Source organism: Rhinoderma darwinii, chromosome 10, assembly GCF_050947455.1.
Source record: "Rhinoderma darwinii isolate aRhiDar2 chromosome 10, aRhiDar2.hap1, whole genome shotgun sequence".
NCBI lineage: Eukaryota > Metazoa > Chordata > Amphibia > Anura > Rhinodermatidae > Rhinoderma > Rhinoderma darwinii.
Genome location: NC_134696.1, coordinates 28,713,462 through 28,730,470, shown reverse-complemented (window position 1 = coordinate 28,730,470; position 17,009 = coordinate 28,713,462). Strand labels below are relative to the sequence as shown.

Sequence of the window (17,009 nt, the reverse complement as noted above, 5' to 3'; positions counted from 1 at the left end):
TCATGCTGGGAAGGCATGAAGAATTTACCAATTAAATTTGAAAAGAAAAGAGACATTTTGGACGACTTTATTCATAGAAGGACAGATAGTAAAATTTTAACTTCCCACATCATTTTAATAGACAAATACAAAATTTTGGTTGTATCGCTAATAATATAGTATGAGGAAGTTGATGGAATACTAGCATAGTAAACATAGATAATGGTCCATATGGCAATACCTGGAATTCTGATTGTTGTTGTTATATATTTGCAGAACAAAAAGTGTGCAAGAAAATAAAGTACAATTATTAAATCAAAATAGTTTAAAACATAACTAAATGTGAGAAACTGGAAGAAAACAGTCTCCCATCCAAGTTTACAATTTATAGAGATTAAACGGATTTTCCGATAGATGAAAAAAAAAAAGCAGCCCATTCAGATTAGATAAATGTATGTGCATCCGTCCGACAATCTAATGTGTATGAGGGAGTCTCAACTGTCCAGTCAGATGTTGGGGAAACCCACGTTCGGGCATGTTGGATTTCGACATGCCAATCCCTTGGTCGGCAGGAAAAGGATCGGATGCTAGAATTGTATGGCGGCAGCAGCTAGTTTCCCTCTCTTTATAGGATAAACATGCACACTCGCCAAGAAATTGCGTGAGATAGCTGTCGGTCACTAAGGCAGAGGCTACCGTAGGTGCACAGCCAGTTTAACTAGGAAAATACAAATACATATTATTTCTAACTTTATGGTAGCCAATCATATTAAAAATGTGAACAAAACTAGATGTATTTGATACTTCATAAGCTTGAGGAACTGTATATTGGACATTATCACATTGTAAATAATGTTTCCACTACGAACTGAACTGTTATTACTTGTTCCACCCCTGTCCAATGCTTCTGGACAATTGTTCTTTTTTTTTTTATTTTTTTTAAACTCGTTTTATTGAAAGAATTGTACAATACAAACGTCCATAGTACATGACAGGAAATAAACACATTTATGTATTCATACACATTTAACACAGATGCATAGTAGCTATGGTGGTTTTTAACATGTCATAACCCAATAGATCACATAGTTAGCCCTCAGAGACAACACACTAACATCCCAACGGGCAAAATACTTTCCCAGGCCAGTTTGATTTGTTCCATATAAATATAGAGATCTTATAAGTAACCAGTCATGCAACACTCGTCCTCCTCAATGCTGCATCAACTGGTCCCTCATGTCTGTAAATCTGTTCGGAGTATACAGGGTACATGATGAATCACACCAAATCTGCCATATTTTATAAAATTTACCAACACACCCTCTTTTCTTATATAATACTCGCTCATATGGTATAATGGAATTGATCAGCGATTTCCATTTCATCACCCTAGGAGGTCTCTGATCCATCCACCGAAGTGCGATGGTCTTCCTTGCCATAAACAACACTTCGCGCAATAAAATACGCATGTGAAATGGCCATTGATCTTCAGGCAGCACCCCAAATAGACAGATCTTAGGTGAAAAGGGGATCGGCTGCTTCACCACTTCCTCAACCACTTTCAACACCTCCCCCCAAAAGGAGGCCACCACTGGACAATCCCAAATCATGTGCCAGAAATCAGATCTGGGAAAACGGCACCTGTGACATTCAGTGCTAGGATATCTGCCCATTCTATGCAATCTCACCGGCGTGAGATAACTCTGATGAACTATAGCTAATTGGATCATTTTGTTATTTGCCGCCGGTGACACAGACACAGGAGATGAAAGTATATCCTCCCATTCCTCCTCTGTCAGATCAGGTATCAGGCTCTCCCATTTATCTTTTACCGGTAATTTGACATTGGCCAGTTTAGCATGTATAAGGGCCGTGTAGACCGCAGAGATCAGCCCCCGGGGGCCCTGCGATTTAAAAACTCCAATCAAAGGGAATCGTGAGAATTCTTGATCTGACCTAGGGTATTGACTTGCGAGAGCATGTCGCAGCTGCAGATATCTATAAAAACTTTCCCTAGGAATTTGGAAGTCCTCTTGCATTTGCGCAAAGGATTTAAGGACATTATCCTTATACACATCCCCAATTCTATGTACCTCAAATCCATCCCAAAATGAGGGGGCCTGCCCCTCCATTAGATGTGAAAGAAGGGGGTTATCCCATAATGGCATGTCCACTTGTACATCCGTATATGCATAAATTTGTTTGGCCACCGTCCATGCCTGCACGGCCGCCTTGTGGATTGGGAGCATTCTTTTATAAGTTCCCGGGGAGCTTTCTATCACTGGCCAAAGGTGCACTAGATGCAAATATGCAGCGAGGTGCTGTTCCCTCATTGGTAACGGGTCCGACCCAGTCCATAGCTGTAAATATCTCAACTGCCCAGCTAGATAGTACATAAACAAATCCGGTAGTGCCAATCCCCCCTCCTGTTTGGGTCTCTGCAGAGTAGCCAAACTAAGTTTGGATCTATTGGATCCCCATATAAAAGCCGGGAATAATGCATGTAGGGTTTTAAAAAAGGCCTTATATACCGGTATGGCTGCGTGCTCCAGAACATACAGACATTTTGGGAGAATAACCATTTTAATTAAATTTACACGACCCGTCACTGCCAGTGGAAGTGCCCCCCACACCTTGAATTTGAGCCTGATATAGTCTAACAGAGGCAGTATGTTGGTGATTCGGTCATACCTATGATCTCTGTTTATGATAATACCCAGATATTTAAAGGACGACACTACCTGCAGGCCGTGCTCAGCTTCCGCCCACCCCACTTCCTTCAAGGGCATGAAAAATGATTTGTTCCAATTAACATGTAGGCCAGAAAATCTACCGAATTGGTTCAGGATTTCAATAGCTAGCCCCAAGTTGTCTCTCGGGTATGACATATACAATATCACATCATCGGCGTACAAACTAATCCTCTCCTCTCGTGCTCCCACCACTATTCCCCTATATTCTGAGTGCGTTCTTACACGTATCGCTAAAGGCTCAATAGCTATTGCAAACAAAAGCGGGGAGAGAGGGCACCCCTGCCTGGTACCTCTACGGAGGTGAAAATAAGGGGACATTATACCATTAATCAAAATTTGTGCCCTCGGATCCTTATACAAGATTTTTACCCATTTGATGAATATCGGACCAAAACCAAACCTCTGTAATACTTCAAACAGATACACCCATTCAACAGAATCGAAGGCCTTGGCCGCATCAAGAGATGCCATTGCCCAGTCCTCCTTTAGTGCCTCTCCTATTTGAGTCAAAATTTGAACCTTGCGTATATTATCAGATGTGGATCTCCCCGGCATAAACCCTGCCTGATCCGAATGAATGAGTTGTAATATCACCTTGTTCAATCTATTTGCCAGTACCTTTGCAAGTATCTTGTAGTCTAGATTCAGTAATGAAATAGGGCGGTAAGAACTACATTCACTAGGGTCTTTGTCAGGTTTTAGTAACACTACAATTGTGGCATCATAGAAACTGTCCGGTAGTTTCCCCTCCCTCCGGGCATAAGAATACATAGAGCATAATGGGGGAGTGAGCTGGTCAGAGTAACGAAGATACACCTCCAATGGTATCCCGTCTGGACCCGATGCCTTACCCTTTGACATATCCCTTAATGCCTGCGTAACCTCATCTTCCGTGATATCGAGTTCTAACATATCCCTGCCTGCCTCATCTAACTGCGGGAATTCCAAGTCCTCCAAGTATGATACACACTCGGACCAATCATACGTAGGCTGTGAGGAATATAGGTCCCTATAGAATTGAGTGAATCGAGCCGCTATACTAGGGGTATCGGTCAGCTCACGGCCTTGACTGTCTTTAACCTTTAATATTGCTGAGCTCTGAGAACTGTGGTGTATTAAATGAGCTAGCAATTTACTTGATTGGTTTCCCAATTCAAAATAGGTCTGCCGAGCAAAAAACAATTTCCTATCAGCTTTTTCTTGTAGTAATAATAAGTATTTGCGGCCCATCGTCAGCCATGCATGTTTATTCGCTTCAGATGGGTTTCCTATATACTCGCGCTCCAATGTTTCACATTGCTGTGCCAACTGACCCTCTTCCTTTGCCGCTTCCCTTTTTATGTAGGAGATTGTAGATCGCAAGCAGCCTCTAAGGTAGGCCTTCAGGGTATCCCATAAAATATGAAGATTATCACACGAGTTATTAGTATCCTGAAAAACCTCCAGTTGATCTGGTATGCGATCCTGCGGCCCTATCAGGGTAAGCCAGAATGGATGAATTTTCCAGCTACCAGTCCTCACAGGCCCTGGGTGAATGAAACGTGCAACCATCGGAGAGTGATCTGACACTCCCCTTACTTCATAAGACACATCCGTTACCATCGGGACCATTAGAGCGTTCCCAAAGATATAATCTATACGAGACAAGGAATTCCTACCGATAGAATGACATGAGTACACCTTTACATTCGGATGTTTGCACCTAAATATATCTAACCAACCCATTTCTTGAAATAGCAAATTCAACTCTGTTGGAGACACCGATGTATCCCCACCATCCATCACACCTCTAAATCTATCGCATTTGGGATCCATGACCATGTTAAGGTCCCCCATGCCCAGTACCGTAGCTTGTGGGTAAGCGGCAGCAAATGCGGCAGCCTCATGTAAAATTCGTATATTTGCCGGAGGAGGAACATATAGGCCCAACAATACAAATGGTATAGTGTCGATGTAAGCATGTATAAACACATATCTACCTTCCTTATCCACTTTAACCTTAACCGCCTCCCACCTCAGAGATTTGTGGATTAATACCGATACCCCCCTGGAGTAGGACGTATGGAAAGAGTGTGAGGACCATTGGATCCAGGGTCTACGCAATAATCTCGCCTTGTCTGGGATTAAATGCGTCTCTTGCAGACATATTATAGAGGGATTAAATTTACGGATACATGCAAAAATGGCTGCCCTTTTCCTCGGGGTACCCAGCCCCCGGACATTCCAAGACACAATCGATATAGACGCCATTAATGAGGCCGGAAACTATGTTTGCCTCGGAGGGAAGATGGCTCCCGACTCCTGCATATTAACCATATACTTTCCCTAGTGACCTTTCCCCACCTTCTGTGTACTTTATGACTTTTTAGACATTTGTATTCATAAATGAGTATAATTTCGCCTAAATACGGCATTAAAAACATAGACGACAGAACTAACATATAAACAGTAAATTGTATCGACAATGCGCGATGACACATAGGCCATTGCCGAATCATGCCCTCCTCGTGGCACCAAAGAGTAACGGGGAAGGCCCCGTGCTATTAGGCAGCATTAACGTATCCTTCCCTATCTACACCTTCAAACACCATAATACATTTTAAGCCCTTTCCATAACTTCGTACAGGAGGATAATAAATCCAGCAGCAGTTTAAACAATATATCAGCAATATTTAAACGTAATATGCGTCCTGCGCATATACCCGGATCTCTCCTGCAGTCCTTCAACTGGGGCCCCTTCTTACTTCGGCCGGATCACTCCTTCCCACTATAGGCCAAGCTCCATGAACCGAATGGTAACAGAATGAAAGTCCCGACAGTCCATTCAAATGAAATGGGGCGGAGAAGAATGCCCCTCTTCCAGGGCCTCCGGAACCATTCACCCGCCGAATAAGACTTCAAATTGGGTGTACCATAACATTGGAATCCCTCCTTAAACACAGGAGATCAACCAGCAAAAGAAACCTTTTAGCCTGCATCAGGCGCAGAAGAAACTCCAGCATCATCTTAACTTCCAGCACTTTCCAACCTCCCCCTCCAAAGGGGTCACACGCGGCGGGGCGATCTCCTCCCTCTCACCCAGTCGTCGGCTTCCAGCGGAGAGTTAAAAAAGATAGAACGGTCGTTATCCACTACCCGCAGCCTTGCAGGATACGCCATAGAATATGGGATATTGAGATCCCTCAGCCGCCTTTTCACCGCCATAAACGTAGCTCTGCGCTTTTGCAGATCAGCCGAGAAGTCCGGGAATATGGATATAGCAACGCCATTATATTTAATACCTTGCAGTCGGCGGGCTTGACGCAGGATCATGTCCCTGTCGTTACAATTAAGCAACCTGGCCAACATCGGCCTCGGAGGAGCCCCAGGTGGAGGCGGTCTTGCCGGCACTCTGTGCGCCCTTTCTACTGCAAAGGCCTGCGAGTAAGGTGCATCTGGCATTATCTCTTTCAACCACTTAGATATGAATTCGCCCGGATCTTGGCCCTCCGATTTCTCAGGCATTCCTATTATCCGGATATTATTCCGACGCAGCCTATTTTCCAGATCATCATTTTTTTGTTTTAATAACTCCGTCATGGATTCCAGATCTGTAATCGCACGAGGCATGGCCGCCATCCTGTCTTCCACCCCAGACACTCTGTCCTCCACATGTGTCACTCTTTCTCTCAGGGTCTGCATATCTTGCCTTATGAGGCCTATATCAATTTTCACCTCCTCCATCTTACCAGTCAGCGAGGTCTTGCATGCTGATATGGCTGCCAGGAGTTTGTTCATCACCTCTGTCGGAGTAGGTTCCGGTTCTGTCTCCTCCACCACCGCTGAGGAAGAAGTCGACCCGCCAGGCGTCTCACTGCCCTTTGAGCGCTGCTGCAGGGAAGCACGGCCGCCATCTTTGATTTCTTCCCGGGCATAACTCTGTAGCTTTTCCGCGGCCGATTGACCTCTCGTGGGGCCCATAACTCCACTCTTACCACCCGACTGCTGCCTGGATCTCCGGGACGTAATAATGAAGGTAAGGAACGATCAGGATAGTCACAGGATCAGTATAGCACGGAACCACAGCGGAGCTCTCAAGTCATGCGACTGCTCCCGTTGCGCGCCAAGCCACGCCCCCCCTGGACAATTGTTCTTAACTTAGTTTTTTTTTCTCAAATTAGTTTTTATTGAATTTCGAAGCATTCAAACAAGTATGTACTATAGGCACGCAGGCCTTCAATCGTAAGCAGTACAGAAATAATAAAATAATACAAATAGGGGGGAGAAGGGGGGGTTTATGGGGAATGCAAGTATTTACTAAAACAGACATGTCAGGAGAGGTGACAGGTCCTCTTAGTTATTAAAAGCAAAAATTAAATTGAATTTAAAAAAAATCTGCAGTTAACGCAGCATTCGACATGATAGGAGAACAGCTCAGGCCTCGTTCACATCTGCATCAGGCTTACATTCATGGATTCCGTTAGACGTTTCTGCGGCGGGAGCGCATTAAAGCCAAACGGAAACCATAGCTTCCGTTTGCATTACCATTGAGTTCAATGGTAATGCTTCCGTTGCAAATGGTTTCCGTTTGTCCCCGTTTCGTAAGCTTTCAGTTTTTTGGGCAGAAACAAAAGCAAAGTCGACTGCGCTATGGATTTCGCCCAAAAAAAAATAAAATATGGAAACCTTACAGGAAATAGACAAATGGAAGCCATTTGCAACGGAAGCATTACCATTAAAATTAATGGTGATGCATACAGTAGCTATGTTTCCGTTCGGCTTTTCGTTCATCGGTTCCCCTAACGGAAAAGTCTAACGGAACCCACGAAGGAAAGCCTGACGCAGATGTGACGGAGGCCTAAAATGGTATAGATTAACAAAAATGTGCTCCGCTTAAAAACATTCTATGATATAAGGTTTATTTCTGTTAATTCTCCTAATAGTTTAATATAGGTTATAATTACAGCTAGATTTAATGTCAGAAATGTCAAAGCCTAAAAATTAAAAAAAATGTAAGAAAAATACTAAGAAAATAAATCATGTCATAAAAACTTCTGATCAAGGGCACAGTAAAAACATTCTAATGCCGCCGAGTTGAGACAGATTGTAATTGGTGCTATTACTGACATACCATCTGCCAAATATCGAGAGTGTACTTTGTTACAGGAGAGCAGCCTAGAGAATTAGGTTGTAGGAAAATCGCATTCTAGTCATAGAATTTTTGCAATACAACTTTCCTCATGACTTCTCATAGCGGCATCCGCACGCGGCCTAAACCGTGCTCATTTGACCGTTCGACGTAGCATGTGGGCATGGCTTCGGCCGCATGGTTTGTTGGACTGCACCCTAAAAAGGTTGCCTTGTACAAAAAAAAACTTTTTAAAATATTCTGAGTTAATAATGCAAAGTCCATCATTGGAGACCTCGATTATTACCGGCAAAATAGTGCTGGCATTTGCCAACCTATTTTGGTGTGGTTTCGGCCACATGCCGCCTCTACATGGGACTGTACTCTAAAACTCATTTCAAATATCCTATTAGGACATTCTGAGTGAATAGTGCAGAGTACTTGATTCAAGACCTCCATGAATAAGTCGGAGCAGTGACCGGTTACAAAGAGCATCTCTTTCTATTTTTGCACTGGACTACTGTCCAGTGCAAAAATAGAAAGAGATGCTCTTTGTAACATTGATTTCACTTTCACGGTGGTGAAGCTGTAGGAGAATTGAGAACTTGCCATCGGGTCCTCCTGCAGATTACAACTGATTGTTGATCCTTGCAGCAGTGGGACCTGTGATTAACTTACTTTCTAGGGAATCCTATCTACCTTCGAAAGCGATTTATTTATTTAGGGTTTAAATAAAAAGGTCTATTAGTGTGTTTGATGTAACTTTCTAATTCATTTTATTAAAAAAAATTTACTTTTTGAGATACAGCTGCTTTGTATCCTGTATACCGAGCAGCTGTATCTTGCACGGAGACCTGAATCCGTCAGATCAGCAGGACTGATGGGTTCAGTGTCAGCGGGTCCTGCGTGTCTGACACGCAGGATCCACCTGTAATCTATCACATCTAAGTTACGAACTTAGATGTGATCGGTAACAGCTGTCACTGAACTCATCAGTCCCACTAACATGACTGATTCAGGTTTCAGCGCAAGATACAGTTGCTCTGTATACAGGATACAAAGCAGCTGTATTTCAAAAAGTAAAAATAATTTTAAATAAGTTGCACCAAAACACACACACAAATTTTTATTAAAAAAAACACTGCTTTCGAAGGTGTACATAGCCCTTAAACTCTGGGCCTAATTTTGGGTAAGGCCCCATGCACATGACCGTATTTTTCATCCGGAATTACGGACCCATTCATTTCTATGGGTTACAGACACCTTTCCATATTTTCACACATGGGTGTCCGTTCCGTAGAAATGGTCCGTAAAATCTAGAACATGTCCTATACTCGTCCGTAATTACGGCATGGAATCCCCACAGAAGTCTATCGGCGCTTCCATTATTTACAGACTGCTATGGATGTGCCCCCGTGGCTGTCCGTAATTACGGAAGCGCTGCTAGGAAACGCCAGGTTTGCAGATCATTTGTGGTTTTCTTTTTGCGGATCCGTATTGATAATGCACTATGGACAGTATTGCGGATATCGTTCCATATATGTGGATAAGTTGCGGATGACTACGAATCTGTATTTACGGATGGATGAAAATACTGTCGTGTGCATGGGCCTTAATCTCCGACCTCTATAACATACTATATATCACTGAATCATGTAAGAGTATTTATTTATACAGCAGAATGAGGCCTCATTTACACGAACGTGATATACGTCCGTGCGACTCGCGTGCTTTTCACGCGGGTCGCACGGACCTATACAAGTCTATGGGGGCATGCAGACAGTCCATGAGTTTTGCTCAGCGTGAGTGCGCTGAAAAAAACTCACGACATGTTCTAAATTTCTGCGTTTTTCGCGCATCACGCACCCATTGAAGTCAATGGGTGCGTGAAAACCACGCAGGTCGCACGGAAGCACTTCCGTGCGAACTGCGTGATTCACGCAAGAGCTGTCAAACGCTGAATGTAAACAGAAAAGCACCATGTGCTTTTCTGTTTACTAACATCCAAACGGAGTGTCTTAGAGATGAGTGAACCGTCCGAACCGAACTTCACCGGGTTTGGCCGAACTCGTTTTGACCGAACCCGGCAAAAAATGTTCCGGTACGCGACGTCAGGAGACAGTCACTGTCCAGGGTGCTGAAAGAGTTCAACTGGTTCAGCACCCTGGACAGTGACTTCCGATCACAATATACATGAACGTTTAAAAAAAAAAAAAAAAAGAAGTTCTGACTTACCGATAACTCCCGGCTTCTTCCTCCAGTCTGACCTCCCGGGATGACGATTCAGTCCAAGTGACAGCTGCAGCCAATCACAGGCCAAGCACAGGCTGCAGCCAATCACAGGCCAAGCACAGGCTGCAGCCAATCACAGGCTGCAGCGGTCACATGGACTGCCGCGTCATCCAGGGAGGTGGGGCCGGATGTCGAGAGGGACGCGTCACCAAGGCAACGGCCGGGAGACCGGACTGGAGGAAGCAGGAAGTTCTTGGTAAGTATGAACGTCTTTTTTTTATTCACAGGTTGCTGTATATTGTGATCGGAATTCACTGTCGAGGGTGCTGAAAGAGATACTGCCGATCAGTTAACTCTTTCAGCACCCTGGACAGTGACTGACGTCGACTAGCCTCATCTCTATGATGGCGGCTGCGCGAAAATCATGCAGCCGCGGATACACTGATGACACACGGAGCTGTCGTCAAGTGCCTTTTGCGCACGCAAAACGCTGCATTTTTTTGCGTGCGCAAAACTCACACGCTCGTGTAAATGAGGCCTTAAAGCAGATTATGACAACTCTTCTCCATGCAGTGCCCTTGGTTGTTATATTCCAGGGTGGGCCAGAAGAATGCCTGAGATCTCCAAGACACGAGATAAGAAAAATTGTGAGGAAAGGACAAGTAACGAGAAGCCTAAAGGTCGATTCTGTATTGACAGTATTGACAATACCAGTCATACTGGAAGTTTTTTTGTGTGCTTTTTGCTTTTGCCTCCGGTACATGAATTTAACGTCTTGACCGTAAGAGAGCAGAACAAAACATAAAATAACTGGTACATACACAGCCACCAAGAAAAATTAAAGATTACTCGCTGGTCACGTCCAAAAAAAAAAAAAAAAAGAGCCAGGGAATATTTTTCGTTGTTAAAAAAAAGTAGAACACAAACTAGGCAAGTGAAGCATGAATTCGTCTCCTGGCATAATTGTGCTGTGTATTTGTTTTCCAGAAAGAAGGACACCAAGCCTGGAGTTATTCTTCATTGTATGTAACCAATCAGTAAAGCATTTTTTCACTGAACAAATTCCTAAATGTATAAGAGAACCAGTTACAAGAATGCCAAAAAGAATCGTTGAGTTAAAAGATGGAAATATAATGTTCTCAGTTTTAGCAAATCGGTGCTTAATATGGTGATTCCCTGATGTCCTAAAAACAGGAAAAATATACTAAAACCTTGTCCCGTTTTCGGCAGGATTTATCAATACTCTAAAAGCAGCGATACACAGATCCGGGCTGACATCCTAACGCGCACGGTCAGATTTGCCAAATGTCATATTATTTTAAAATAGCAGTGATGAGACCGCTCTAGGGCCGCTTATCTTATAAAAGAAAAAAAAAACAAATTTAAAAAAAAAAAAAAAAAAAACATCCTGTACAACCATGTTTCCCTTAGCAGCTGCCCTTAATCAGGGGTCTTCCTCGCCTAACAGTCTATGGACTTGTCCACACCTAACGGAACTGCTACAGAAAGTTTTTGCAGCAATTCCATTGAAAGTAGCAGACATTCCGCTGCGGAAAAACACACCATTTCCTGCATTTTTTACTGCAGAAATGGTGCGGATTTTGCGGTGTTTTCCTTAATGCTGGGAGATGGTGACATCTCAGAGAAACGCAGCAATTCAGACACTTTCCGCAGCAGGAATTGACATGCTGCAGTACGAAAAAGATGCACCGCAGGTAAATTTCGGGTCGGAATTCTTACACATCATGTAGATGAGATTTGTTAAATCTCACCCACTTTGCTGATACTGTATTCTGCTGCTATTTTCGGTCTGCAATTGCGGACGGAAAACACGTAGCAATTCCGCTATGTGTGGACAAGCCCTTAAGATAAATCAGCATGTTCCATCAACAAATATTTTGTGTCATAACAAGCTAGTTTAAGGTCAACGGCAGCTCAGAAGAGTTCTACAGTATTAGAAAAGCATGCCCAATTTATTTCATTGGAGCAGAGCCCGTGGACAGGCTTTGCTCACTTTCTGGAAGAAAGTATCAATGTTTTTCTAATCCTGTACAACCCCTTTAGTGTCTCTGATGTTAGATCTCAGGGCTCCACATATACACACATCTGACACGTTCGATCTCTCACACATTCTTTTGTAGATATTAACCACACCAAACTTGCATGTTTGGTGGAATAACCGATATTTAATGGACAACTGAACATCAACATTTACTGCTAGTTGAACAGTCTCGCAATAGTCTGACATTTTGTTGCCTGCAACTCATGGTAAAATAGCAGCATTTCATTAAGTGCAAAATACCTAAATATTTCTTTAACCAATGATAAAAATTCTTCTTAATGCAAGACTTCCCCCCCCCCCCATAGAGAAACATTGAGGTTGCCACAAAGTTGCGACTAACGCAACTAAATGTTGCTATGGAGCCATAGCCTTATTCTCGATTGCAAAATATGGGTATTGCCATAACCAAGCAGTGTTTCAGATTTTATAATCTATTCTGCACTAGAATGTAAGAAAAAGGATAGTGAAAATCAAACTTGTTGTTATGGGAAACCCTTCCACTTTTGCAGTAAACGGTTTAAGAAAAGGCATTCACATCTCAAAAGTGAAACACACAGATTTCAGAAACATTTCTTAAAAGCAATAAAGTAAACTTTCCAGAGCTTTGTAAAGTTGAGAATTTCGGATATTTAAGTCTGAAAAAGAACTAATTGATAAACATGACTATAAAAATGTACAAACGCAAAAATGTGTAAGGTCTCCTTGCTGTTTGGAGCCATATTTCGCCCCCACAGGGGGCAGTATAATATTTAGTGTTACTTCCAATGAGACATTTAGCACAAGAGAAAGCCACTCCGAGGGTAAAGAATTTGTACAGCCGATAGATGTATCTCTATAATATCTGGTTACAAAGTAAGAAAGAACTGAGAGGGCAAGTAAATAATCGGAGGAGGTTCTCCTTGAGAATAACCTTGCTAAAAACCGCAGGGTAAAATACAGAAATCTAACTACAGTCCACTTGATAGCGTCCGAATTGCAAGCACAATGTTGTCTCCTGTAGAAGACTAAAATGCACCTGGAACAACATTATCTATTAGATTCTTGTTTTCAGATGACGGTGGATGGAATGCGTATGGTCAGTCTTGGCATGTAAATACACGATGACTAAATGGACATTGCTACTCCTCCTACGAGACATTTATTTGCAGCCCAGACTAGTTAATTAAACATTCTTCTCTGCCGTTAAATCAAATTCCAAAAAGATGGGCAAGTTGCTGGTCAACCTCTACATCAGCACAGTTCAACATTAAAATATATCATAGTGAGGCATGATTTCTGAAAGGGAGTAGTATTTTTGCCATAGAAAATAAAATTCAAAACCATGCCCAGAGAAAAGCTCAGCAGTAAAAAATATTATGGGAGCACCATAAGATTGTAGGTTATCCCACTGCTCATGTGAATTACCTCCATGTGCTTTTATTTTCTGACATGGAACATACTGACAAACTAAATCATTAAAATTGGCCTCATTGGATTTTTTTCTCCAATCCTGTACATGCCCCTAAATGCTTATGCATATGGCAATTCTGTCTACACAGACTCTGTGTGGCTGCACAAAAGAGTGCCTACCGGTCAGTATTAGGACCTGTAGGCACTCCATGTGGCGCCTTTAAGAGACGCCGTATTCTTCTTCTGAAGCAATGCTTCTAATTGAGAATACCTCAGTAATACAGAATGCAATGACGTATGCCGCAATTTGCCTCTCGGGTGTTTGGTAAAGCTGGGTGACAATCCTTGTGGAAGTTATAATGCCATACTTCTTGTTATTCCGCTTTCTTAAACTATTGTAAGTAAGAAATAGTTGAAATAATTTTTTCACAAATTGACATAGAACGTAAGGCTGTATATTATTGGGTGATTGATTCCATTTTAGGGGAAATGCTCTTCAATTATAATTTTATACAGAATATGCAAATAATCTGGTCTCTTATTCTGCAAGACATTGCCTCTATATATACCCAGAAGGTTGGCCATGTGATGCCCGCACATTACTACCATGCCAAAATGATAATGCACAATTACAGAGGGCGATTTAGAGACTGCCAAGAGAGAACAGTGGCAACAATGAAAAGTTGCTACACCAAAGGAACAGGGAAGCATTGTTTATAAACATGATCACGTGATCCAGCTGAAACAAGTGGATACATAATAACTCTTCCAGAGAAGCTTGTGCCATTCCATTGAGAGATTAAATATTGTCTGTTGGAGATTGTGATTGTCAATTATAATTTAGCCTTACACACGATACGCTATATGGTCAAAAGTATGTGGACACCTGACCATCACACCTATATAAGCTTGTTGATCATGATATTAAAGTCAATGGTTTTTGAATAGGAAATAGACTATGCTATGCCATCCAGAGGGATCCTAAAAAAAAAAAAAAAAAAAAATTATACTGAGGGGTATACGTTTTTTTTTTAACATGGGAGCCTATGGGTGACGGGTGCCACTATACAGCCTCCGTCACAGGTATATGTTAAATGTACATCTCAGGGAGTTCCTCCATGGTTGGAGTCCCTGAGCAGAGCATTAAGTAGCGCTCAGCCTGTACAAGCCGTCGTCAGGGGCTCCATCCTCGCTTTTGCCAGGGAATCCGGCTCTGTAGAGAGCTCCTAATGTCAAAATGTGATCACGGGTTCTTAAGTATTGTAAGAATGATTGGTTTGGAATTGAAAAAAAAAAAAAAAAGTGTCATGGCGTTTGAGTTTACCGTTGTAACAGGTCTCACCATTTTTATATCTTCCAAAGAGTTCTGTGTACAGACACTGGGATGACAATATCTGCAATCTCTGACTCTTCTTACATAATATTTTATTATAAAAAAACAAAACAAAACCTGCACAAATTATATGCTCCATGCATTGATTACATGCTGCTCTATATACAACTAAAGTCAATGCATGAAATTGGTATGGTTCTAATGCTGCAGTTCGTGCTTTTATTTTTAGGTGTGTATTCGGGAGTCTAATGTAAAAAAAGAAAAAATAATGAGGATGTTTAGCAATTTTTTTTTATTTTTATTTTTTAAATATTCTTGTTCCAATACAACTGCTCGTTCTGTCTGCAAAACATCAAATCCGTCTGACAGGAAATGGACTGATTTTCAAGTTAAACTGAGCAGTGGGATTTCTCGTCCAAGCTTTACAGGATATGAAATTTCATCTTAAATAGAAACTTAATTGGTTACCAGAATAGAAGCTGCAGACACAGAAGGCTGCATCCTTTGCTTTATAGCAGCACTGCAGTTTTCCTGTTACTAACATAAGTAATACAGTATTAATTTGCTTTTAACTTCTTTCCCTAAACTTCCTGCAGACAAAGAGTATTCATATATTTGGGCCTTGACGCTTAATCACCCCTATCTGGCGAGATGGCATTGTGCCCAGGTGCAGGGCGGCTCTCCAGATTTATTGTAGGGAAAAAGGGAGTGTTTTATAATCAGTAGGGTAAGAATCCACAGTGTAAGGCCCCATGAACACGACCGTGCCCGCAATCACGGCCCGCGATTGCGGGCACGGCCGGCCGCTGACTGACAGCCGCATTTTCGGGCGGTGCTCCCATACCATACAAAGTATGGGAGCACGGCCCGCAAAATGCGAAAGAACGGACATGTTCCATAATTCCCGGAACATTTCCACGGCACGGACACCCTTCCGTAGTGCTACGGAAAGGTGTCAGTGTTCAATGAAAGTGAATAGCTCAGTTTTTGCGGACCGCAATTGCGGTCCGCAAAAACGGAGGTTTTTTGCGGTCGTGTGCATGGGGCCTTACTTGCTATGCTGACCTGCCCAACTATTAGGCTATGTTCACACGCAGTGCGCAAACACGCCTGAAAATACGAAGCTATTTTCAGGCGAAAACAGCTCCTGATTTTCAGACATTTTTTTTTTTTTTCACAGAATTTTTTACGGCCGTTTTTGGAGCGGTTTTTCAATGGAGTCAATGAAAATCGCCTCCAAAAACATCCCAAGAAGTGACCTGCACTTCTTTTGACGAGCCGTCATTTTACGCACTGTATTTTTACAGCGATGCGTAAAATAAAGGCTCGTGGGAACAGAACATCATAATTCCCATTGAAAGCAATGGGCAGATGTTTGTAGGCGTATTAGGGGCGTTTTTTCAGGCATAATTAGAGGCGTAAAACACCCAAATTACGTCTGAAGCAAGCAGCTAAAACCTCCATCTGCACTGCATATAAGGAAAACCAATATAAAATCCTTATGTTTTGGTACCATACCCCTGCCTTTTTGCATAGCTTCAATCCGGGTATTCCGTCGGATTGCTGGCGATGTAGAGGTCAGAGAGGTGATCTGTTCCATATTTTCTGGAGCTGTTCACTGGTACAACAGTATTGGTTGGAAGTTAAGAACTTGGCATTGGCGGTGTTGCAGCAGGATATTCCCTTAGACCCTCTTCATTACCTCCTAAATGTTCCCCCTAGGTCTTTGGGGAAATCACCAGTTCGACTCTTTCGACACTTTCTCACAGCCGCTAAGACGTTGATAGCGTGGAAATGGAGACAGACAACCCCTCCCTCCCACATCGACTTAGTAACTAGAATTAGGGAAATACGTACAATGGAGCATATGACGGCCTCTATTGACAATGAACTGGACAGGTTCAAAGTGGTGTGGGACCCGTGGGACAAGTATTGGATACAGGGAACTCAAGATTAGGTGGTAGGTGGAGCTCCGACTATCCCCCCCCCCCTCACCCCCTTAAACCCCTGTGTTTTTTCCCAGATGTTTTGTCTGTCTATTGAAAGTTACTGTCTTACTATGTGAATTGCATGGCCCTTCATGCTGCTCTAAGTTATATGTATATTTTTGAAAAATTTTCAATAAAAACACAGTTGAAACCAAATTACGTCTGA

General features: G+C 42.5%; 1 protein-coding gene across 4 annotated transcripts in view; it reads right to left on the bottom strand.

The window, feature by feature from the left end:
* Positions 1 to 17,009, bottom strand: part of PRKCZ (protein kinase C zeta) — a 160,478-nt gene that overhangs the window by 78,258 nt on the left and 65,211 nt on the right. The window lies entirely within an intron of this gene.